Below are 10,235 nucleotides of genomic sequence, written 5' to 3'. Positions count from 1 at the left end.
TTGTTATCTAGTTAATTTACATGCACATCTTCTTCTATAGATACACTTCTACCTAAACTCAGTGGGTTAATTAAAAAATGAGTTGGGGTGGGGGATGATAAACAAAGGGATAAGAAAGTAGTTTATGATTATGATGGTAGAAAATGAAAGAACAGGACTGTCATAATATGACTCCTGCTTCTGTTCCTTATTGGAGGAAGTGGGAAGATCTGACTAGATGAAATGAACCAGCAATCAAACAGGTATCTAAAATAGAATGTGATAAATACTGTTCAGGGTTATCGGGGGCACATTAAAAAAGGACACCTAGTTTACTGTGGGAAGGGGTGTGGTAAGAGGAGAGTGGGATTTCCCAGACGGAGTCAATGGCTTGTGAAGAGTCATGAGTTAAAAGAGTGAGGCCCATTTGGGGGATCATGTAGCTTGGTTCAACTTAACTCATAGGTTAAGTGTAGGCAACTGAGACTTGAGGAAGAAGTAGACGGTACACTGTCATGCAAGTCATTCAGACTATACTAACATCAGTGGCAAGAGATGGCATCAGATTTATAACTTCAAATGATCATTCTGACCATGCTATAAAAGATATATTAGAGAGGAATAAGCCTGAAAGTAGGGAGATGAAACTAAGGAGCCATCAGAGTAGAATGAGACATAGACAGGTTTTAAGTTATTTTCAAGAAAGGAATAATCCCACATACTGAAATATTTACACAATGCTTTCTTTGTTAGGAGCTTATTTTAATTCTCATGTTGACATTTTGAAGTAAATACTGTTCACACCATGTGAATGAAGAAACTTTACTGCACTGAGGCACAGAAGAGTTGAGTAATTTATCCAAAGATGCAGAGCTAGCAAGTGACAGAGCTAAGATTTGAACCTAGACAGTTTGACTCCAGAGTCTGTGCTTTTCTCCACCATACTATACCACCAAGAGGTCAAATCAAACAAGTACCACAAAATGTATTTTGAATTTAACAATTAGGAGCATAATCATACAAGCAGAGTAATTTCAGGGCAGTAGAGACACAAGTCAGATTGCAGTGGGTTGATGATTGTGTGAACCACTGGGAGGTAAAGACGTTGAACTACTCTTTAGAAGTAGCTTTTTTGGTTATGGTGCTGAACTTCATAACATGTTTTAATTAAGAAATCTCACAAGTGTTAACATAGCAATATTTGGCACATTGTATGTACATCTCTTCATTTAAGTGTCTAACTGGCTCTTAAGCTTTTTGGAAAACCTTTGAATATCTGGTGAAATGTATGTGCCTTTACCCCAGAACAATGTTCATGTGTACATGTATACCAAGTATCACATACTATGTCAGGGTTTTCAAGAACTCTATAAAGCCTGTTCATGACCTGGTGGTCCATGATCCCCCAGCTAAGAACTCCAAATATAGAGGATGTGGAACTCAAAGGAAAGAATCCAGAAACCTTGAAAACTGTACAGCTGATGTGAACTAGAAAAATTCTACAGTTTGAACTAACTTTGTGGATGAGATTCATTCTTAAAAAATTGTGTAAAAAAATTCTATCAAACATTTTTGGATCTTGTTCTACAGAAAAAAATTTGGTCCAGTTCCTCAAAATCAAAATCAAGGATCTTAAATTTTTTATTTCTACTTTTATCAGTAGGAAGTCTTGCAAAAGCAAGTTAAGAAGGCAAATGGATAATCATTTCTTCATACATAGTATTTAATAATACATGTATGAGAAAACATCTCAATTTAAATTCCCATCTTATTGGGAGTTTTCATGACCTAAGGGCTTGAATGTTGATGGACACACAATTAGCAGAACTGACTGAGCCCCATCTGGTTGTCTTTTTAGCTCAGCAAAAAGGCAAAGAGCAGTGGTTGTAAAGATGTTACTACTGTAAATGCACATTAACTAATTGGACCAAATAAATAGCTTGTACTTTTTAAAAGTCCCAAAGAAAAATTTGTAGCATGTGTGACATAGTTTGAGGTAGAAGGGGCAAATTGAGTCTCACATCCTATTAATCATTACAGACAGCGTTGACCCAACAGTATAAAACTATCTTGAGCAATTTAATCACTCCATTCTAATAAAGTTTATTTCAAGTGCTGTAATTGAATCCATGTCTTAGATTAGAAAAATTGTTGGGAATTTGACTTCCGTATACTAATCAAAACTGGACTAACCTTCTATAACCTTCATTAATTGAGCATATGTGTCAGTCATTTTACATGTATTATTACAGTCCTCATAACCGTTTTCCCAGCTTGCCCAAGGTCACATAGCAAGTTGAAGTACTTGGGTTCAAATCCAGGACTGCTAGACACCCAACCACTACATACACTGTTTATTCCTAAATTATGATGTAGAAGTGTTTGTCCTAAGCACTATTTCACTTTGTCCTGTCAAGTTATTTGTTTTTGTCTTTTTTTGGAAAAGGTTGGCTTTTTAAAAACATAATTTCATTTTATTATTTCCTTCTCCTTTTCATCTACTTATCTGTCATTTCTCCCTTTATTTTTTAATATTTTTTGCTCTTGGGTTCTTGTTTGCCTTTTCTCCTTCTTGGTTTGTAAAACATTTTTAAAAAACTTTATTTTCTATTGGAGTACATTTGATTAACAATGTTGTGTTAGTTTCAGGTGTACAACAAAGTGATTTGATTATACATATACATACTGTTGATTTGATTATACATATACATACTGTTCTCCATAGTGGCTGGACCAATTTACATTCCCACCAACAGTGCAGGAGGGTTCCCTTCTCTCCACAGCCCCTCCAGCATTTATTGTTTGTGGATTTTTTGATAATAGCCATTCTGACTGGTGTGAGGTGATATTGTAGTTTTGATTTGCAGTTCTCTAATAATTAGTGATGTTGAACATCTTTTCATGTGCCTCTTGGCCATCTGTCCTTGGAGAAATGTCTATTTAGGTCTTCTGCCCATTTTTTAAAAATTAATTATTCTTGGCTGCATTGGGTCTTTGTTGTTGCGTGCAGGCTTTCTCTAGTTGCAGAGAACAGGGGCTACTCTTCATGGCAGTGTGCGGGCTTCTCACTGCAGAGCCCAGGCTCTAGGCGCACAGGCTTCAGTAGTTGTGGCTTGCGGGCTCTAGAGCACAGGCTCAGTAGTTGTGGTGCACGGGTTTAGTTGCTCCATGGTATGTGGGGTCTTCCCGAACCAGGGCTCAAACCCATGTCCCCTGCATTGGCAGGCGGATTCTTAACCACTGTGCCACCAGGGAAGCCCTTCTGCCCATTTTTGATTGGGTTGTTTGTTTTGATGATATTAAGCCTCATGAGCTGTTTGTAAATTTTGGAGACTAATCCCTTGTCAGTCACATCATTTGCAAATACTTTCTCCCATTCTGTGGGTTGTCTTTTCGTTTTGTTTATGGTTTCCTTTGCTGTGCAAAAGATTTTGAGTTTAATTAGGTCCCATTTGTTTATTTTGTTTTTATTTCCATTACTCTGGGAGACAGATCAAAAAAGATATTGCTGCAATTTATGTCAGAGAGTGTTCTTCTGCCTATGTTTTCCTCTAGGAGTTTTATAGTGTCCAGTCTCACATTTAGGTTTTCAATCCATTTTGAATTTATATTTGTGTATGGTGTTAGAGAATGTTCTGATTTCACTTTTTTACATGTAGCTGTCCAGTTTTCCCAGCACCATTTATTGAAGAGACTGTCTTTCCTTCATTGCATATCCTTGCCTCCTTTGTCATAGATTAATTGACCATAGGTGTGTGGGTTTATTTCTGGGCTTTCTATCCTGTTCCATTGATCTATATTTCTGTTTTAGAGCCAGTATCATACTGTTTTGATGACTATAGCTTTGTAGTGTAGTCTGAAGTCAGGGCACCTGATTCCTCCAGGTTCGCTTTTCTTTCTCAAGATTGCTTTGGCTATTCGGGTTCTCTTGTGTCTCCATACAAATTTTAAGATTTTTTTTGTTCTAGTTCTGTGAAAAATGCCATTGGTAATTTGATAGGGATTGCATTGAATCTGTAGATTGCCTTGGGTAGTATGGTCATTTTGACAATATTGATTCTTCCAATCCAAGAATATGGTATATCTTTCCATCTGTTTGTGTCATCTTCGATTTCTTTCATCAGCAGCATTTTATAGTTTTTGGAGTACAGGTCTTTTACCTCCTTAGGTAGGTTTATTCCTAGATATTTTATTCTTTTTGATGTGATGATAAATGGGGTTATTTCTTGAATTTCTCTTTCTGATCTTTTGTTGTTAATGTATAAGAATGCAACAAATTTCTGTTTGTTAATTTTGTAACCTGCAACTTTACCAAATTCATTAATGAGATCTAGTAGTTTTCTGGTTGCATCTTTAGGATTTTCTATGTATAGTATCACGTCATCTGAAAACAGTGAGTTTAACATCTTTTCCAGTTGGGATTCCTTTTATTTCTTTTTCTTCTCTGATTGCTGTAGCTAGGACTTCTAAAACTACGTTGAATAAAAGTGGTGAGAGTGGGCATCCTTGTCTTGTTCCTGATCTTAGAGGAAATGCTTGTAGCTTTTCACCATTGAGTATGATGTTAGCTGTAGGTTTGTTGTATATGGCTTTATTATGTTGAGGTATGTTCCCTCTATACCCACTTTTTGGAGAGTTTTTATCATAAATGTGTGTTGAATTTTGTCAAAAGCTTTTTCTGCATCTATTGAGATGATCATATTTTTTTATTCTTCAATTTGTTGATGTGGTGTATCACAGTGATTGATTTGCAGATATAGAAAAATCCTTGCATCCCTGGGATACATCCCACTTGATCATGGTGTATGATCCTTTTACTGTATTGTTGGATTCAGATTGCTAGTATTGTGTTGAGGATTTTTGCATCTATGTTCATCAGTGATATTGGCCTGTAATTTTATTTTTTGTGGTGTCTGTCTGGTTTTGGTATCAGGGTGATGGTGGCCTCATAGAATGAGTTTGGGAGGTTTCCTTCCTCTGCAATTTTTGGAACTGTTTCAGAAGGATAGGTGTTTCAGAAGGATAACTCTTCTCTAAATGTTTGATACAATTTACCTGTGAAGCCACCTGGTCCTGGACTTTTGTTTCTTGGAGTTTTTAAATCACAGTTTCAATATCATTACTTGTGATTGGTCTGTTCATATTTTCTCTTTCTTCCTGGTTCAGTCTTGGGAGATTGTACCTTTCTAAGAATTTGTCCATTTCTTCCAGGTTGTCCATTTTATTGGCATACAGTTGCTTGTAGTAGTCTCTTATGATCCTTTGTATTTCTGTGGTGTCAGTAGTAACTTCTCCTTTTTCATTTCTAATTTTATTGATTTGAGTCCTCTCCCTTTTTTTTCTTGATGAGTCTGGCTAAAGGGTTATAAATTTTGTTTATCTTCTCAGAGAACCAGCTTTTAGTTTCATTGATCTTTGCTATTGTTTTCTTCGTCTCTATTTCATTTATTTCTGCTCTGGTCTTTATGATTTTCTTTCCTCCTACTAACTTTAGGTTTTGCTTGTTCTTCTTTCTCTAGTTGCTTTTGGTGTAAGGTTAGGTTGTTTATTTGAGATTTTTCTTGTTTCCTAAGGTAAGATTGTATTGCTATAAACTTCCCTCTTAGAATTGCTTTTGCTGCATCCCATAGGTTTTGGATCATTATGCTTTCATTTTCATTTGTCTCTAGGTATTTTTTGATTTCCTCTTTGATTTCTTCAGTGATCCATTGGTTGTTTAGTAGCATATTGTTTAGCCTCCATGTGTTTGTGTTTTTTACAGTTTTTTTCTTGTAGTCTATTTCTAATCTCATAGCGTTGTGGTAGGAAAAGATGCCTGATATTATTTCAATTTTCTTAAATTTACTGAGTCTCACTTTGTGGCCCAGCATGTGGTCAATTCTGGAGGATGTTCCATGTACACATGAGAAGAATGTGTATTTTGCTTCTTTTGGATGGAATGCTCTGTAAATATCAATTATGTCCCTCTGGTCTAATGTGCCATTTAAGGCTTGTATTTCGTTAATTTTCTGTCTGTATGGTCTATCCATTGGTGTAAGTGGAGTGTTAAACTCCCCCACTATTATTGTGTTACTGTCGATTTCCCCTTTTATGGCTGTTAGTATTTTCCTTATGTATTGAGGTGCTCCTATGTTGGGTGCAAAAATATTTACAATTGTTATATCTTCTTCTTGGATTGATCCCTTGATCATTATGTAGTGTCCTTCTTTGTCTCTTATAACAGTCTTTATTGTGAAGTCTATTTTGTCTGATATGAGTATTGCTACTCCAGCTTTCTTTGGATCTACATTTGCATGGAATACATTTTTCTATCCCCTCACTTTCAGTCTGTATGTGTCCCGAGGTCTGAAGTGGGTCTCTAGTAGACAGCATATATACAGGTCTTGTTTTTGTATCCATTCAGCCAGTCTGTGTCTTTTGCTTGGAGCATTTAATTCATTTACATTTAAGGTAATTATCGATATGCAAGTTCCTATTGCCATTTTCTTAATTGTTTTGGGTTTGTTTTTATAGGTCTTTTTTCTTCCCTTCCTGTCTTGTTCTCTTCTCCTGGGATTTGATGACCATGTTTAGTGTTGTGTTTGAGTTGCCTTTTCTTTTCTTTTTCCTTTTTTTTTTTGTTCGTGTGTGTGTGTGTGTGTGTGTGTGTGTGTGTGTGTATCTGTATCTATTGTGTTTTTGGGTTTGCTGATCCCATAGGTTTTGATATAGCAGTCTATATATGTACAAGGTTGTTTTCAGTTGCTGGTGTCTTTCCCGTCTAGAGAAGTTTCTCTTAGCAATTGTTGCAAAGCTGGTCTGGTGGTACTGAACTCTCTTAGCTTTTGCTTTTCTGTGAAGCTTTTGATTTCTCTGTTAAGTCTGAATGAGAGCCTTGCTGGGTAGAGTATTCTTGGTTGTAGGTTCTTTCCTTTCATCACTTTAAATATATCATGCCACTCCCTTTTGGCCTGCAGAGCTTCTGCTGAAAAATCAGCAGATATTCTTATGGGAGTTCCCTTGTATGTTGTCATTTTTCCCTTGTTGCTTTTTTTGTTTGTTTGTTTTTTATTTTGTTTGTTTTTTAACATCTTTATTGGAGTATAATTGCTTTACAGTGTTGTGTTAGCTGTATAAAAGAGTGAATCAGGTATATGTATACATATATCCCCATGTCCCCTCCTTCTTGCATCTCCCTCCCACCCTCCCTATCCCTTGTTGCTTTTAATAGTTTTTCTTTGTCTTTAATTTTTGTCAGTTTGATTACTATGTGTCTCAGCATATTCCTCCTTGGGTTTATCCTGCTTGGGACTCTCTGCACTTCCTGGACTTGGGTGACTATTTTGTTTCCCATGTTAGGGAAGTTTTCAGCAATTATCTTTTCAGATATTTTCTCAGGTCCTTTCTCTCTCTCTTCTCCTTCTGGGACCCCTATAATGTGAATGTTGGTATGGTTGATGTTGTACCAGATGTCTCTTAGATTGTCTTAATTTCTTTTTATTCTTTTTTCTTTATTCTGTTCTGTGGCAGTGATTTCCACCATTCTGTCTTCCAGGTCACTTATTCGTCCTTCTGCCTCAGTTATTCTGCTACTGATTCCTTCTAGTGTATTTTTCATTGCAGTTTTTATACTGTTCATCTCTGTTTGTTTGTTCTTTAGTTCTTCTAGGTCTTTGTTAAACATTTCTTGCATCTTTTCAATCCTTGCCTCCATTCTTTTTTGAGATCCTGGATCATCTTCACTATCATTCTGAATTATTTTTCTGGAAGTTTGCCTATCTCCACTTCACTTAGTCTTTCTGGGGTTTTATCTTGTTTCTTCACCTGGGACATATACCTTTGCCATTTCATTTTGTTTAATTTTCTGTGATTGTGGATTCCATTCCACAGGCTGCAGGATTGTAGTTCTCATTTCTGCTGTCTGCAGAAGTGGGTGAGGCTGGTGGATGAGGCTGTCTAAGAGTCTTGTGCAAGCTTCGTGATGGGAGGGCCTGGTAGTGGGTGGAGGTGGATCTTGTCCCTCTGGTGGGCAGGGCTGTGCTCAGTAAAACATTAATCCACTCATGGGCGGGGCTGTGCTCCCACCCTGTTGGTTGTCTGGCCTGAGGCAACCCAGCACTGGAGCCTACAGGCTGTTTGGTGGGGCTAACGATGGCCTCAAGGAGGGCTCATGCCAATGGGTACTTCCCAGAATTGCTGCTGGCAGTGTCCTTGTCCCCACAATGAGCCCCAGCTGCCCCCACCTCCTCAGGAGACCCTTCATTACTAGCAGGTAAGTCTGGCTCAGTCTTTTATGGGGTCACTGTTTTTTTCCCCTGGGTCCTGGTGCACACCTCCTCAGGAGACCCTTCACTACTAGCAGGTAAGTCTGGCTTAGTCTTTTATGGGGTCACTGTTTTTTTCCCCTGGGTCCTGCTGCACACCCTCTGAGAGTGGAGTCTCTGTTTCCCCCAATCCTGTGGAAGTCCTGTGATCAAATCCCACTTGCCTTCAAAGCTAGATTCTCTGGGGATTCTTCCTCCCATTGCTGGACTCCCAGTCTGGGCAGCCTGACATGGGGCTCAGAACTTTCACTCCTGTGGGATAACTTCTGTGGTATAATTGTTTTCCAGTTTGTAGGTCACCCACCCAGCAGGTGTGGGATTTGAGTTTATCATGATTGCATCCCTCCTACCATCTTGCTGTGGCCTCCTTTTTGTCTTTGGATGTAGGGTATCCTTTTTGGTAGGTTCCAGTGTTTTTTATCAATGGTTGTTCAGCAGTAAGTTTTGGTTTTGGTGTTTTTTAAGAAGGGGGTGAGCTCACGTCCTTCTACTCCTCCATCTTGAGCTAATCTCCTGTAATACATCTTATTTTATTTGTTCCTTTACTTTTACATTTGATCTCAGTGTTAATTCAACATTTTTCTACATCTGATTCACTTAAGGTTTAGCAAAGTGATTTTTTAAAATAAATCTCCCCTTTGTTTCTTATGTCCTTTTGCCCATTCTCTTCTCTTTTCCCCCTACTTTTTCCTCACTCCTATTCCTCTCCATTTTACTTCATTTCCCTAGATGCTGCTTTTACTTAGCAGTTAATATTTTACTACAACTTTACTTCTGTAAGCAAGAGCTTTAAAATTAACTGTTATACTTACTCGTTATTTTTAGATCTTAATTTGTCTTACCTTTAATTGGTTTCATAATATACTGTGTTCTCTTATTAGTCAATGCAGATATGCCCCTGCTTTAAGGAATATTTAAAATATTTCAAACACTGCAAGAATTCAAGAAGGAGCTCCTCTAGTTTGTCTTCTATATTTAGGGCTTCAACTATCACTTGTATTACTGATAGCTCCAAATATACCTGTCTATCCTTAAACTTGAGATCTAGATCCAATTTTTTGCTGCTTATTGGATATCTGTGTTTGAGTATCCCATAAAACTTAAGTGCACCTAAAACATCTTATTACCTTCATTCCATTACCTTCAAAGTTAAAACCTCACCTGTGCTTTCTAATGTATTTCTAATTTTCAGACATCACCTGCAACTCCTTTACCTGAGCTACAAGTCATGAATTGCATTTGACTCCTCTCTTTTCTCCTTCCACCTCTCAACTGTTAACCAAAACTTGTTTTTCTTAACGGCCAAGATATTTCTCATTCATCACTTCCTTTCTTTTTGGTCTTAGATTCAAGTTCTCATTAACTTTAAGTTGGACTCTTGCAGTAGCCTTCTTACTACTTTCCTTATACACGTCCCTCTTTCAGTCTAGTACTACTACAATGTTAACACCACAAACTTTCATAAAGAGCCAATCGCACCCCCATTTCCTATAGAATAAAAGGTCACATACTCCGGTCTGCCTTCCACAGTGTGACCTTGTATCCTTTCAGACTCATCTGCCACCCCCCACCACCTGTTTTGTTTCATCCACACCAAATTCTCTGGCTTTCTCTAATCAGTCAGATTACCACTTTACCTTGTGCCCTGGCTCATTGGGACCTTCTCTCCAGAATTTTTTTGTGGGTGTACTTTACCCCTTTCCTTTTCACTTTCAACCTACTAAAGTTCTGCTCATCTCTCAAAGACCCAGCTCTAACACCTCCTTGTAAAGCCTTTCTAACGTTCTCACATCCTCTTTCTTATCAACCTGGGAGAAGTTGTGGTTTCATCCTCCCATAGCAACGTGTTCATATTTCCAGCATAGAACCTACCAATTTAAAATAGTGGTTGACGTGTACTCATTTGTCTCCTTGGCTGTATACCATGTGAAGTCCCTAAGGTAGAGACAAATT

This window comes from Phocoena phocoena, chromosome 1, assembly GCF_963924675.1.
Source record: "Phocoena phocoena chromosome 1, mPhoPho1.1, whole genome shotgun sequence".
Lineage (NCBI taxonomy): Eukaryota > Metazoa > Chordata > Mammalia > Artiodactyla > Phocoenidae > Phocoena > Phocoena phocoena.
Note: the sequence above shows the minus strand (reverse complement) of the source record.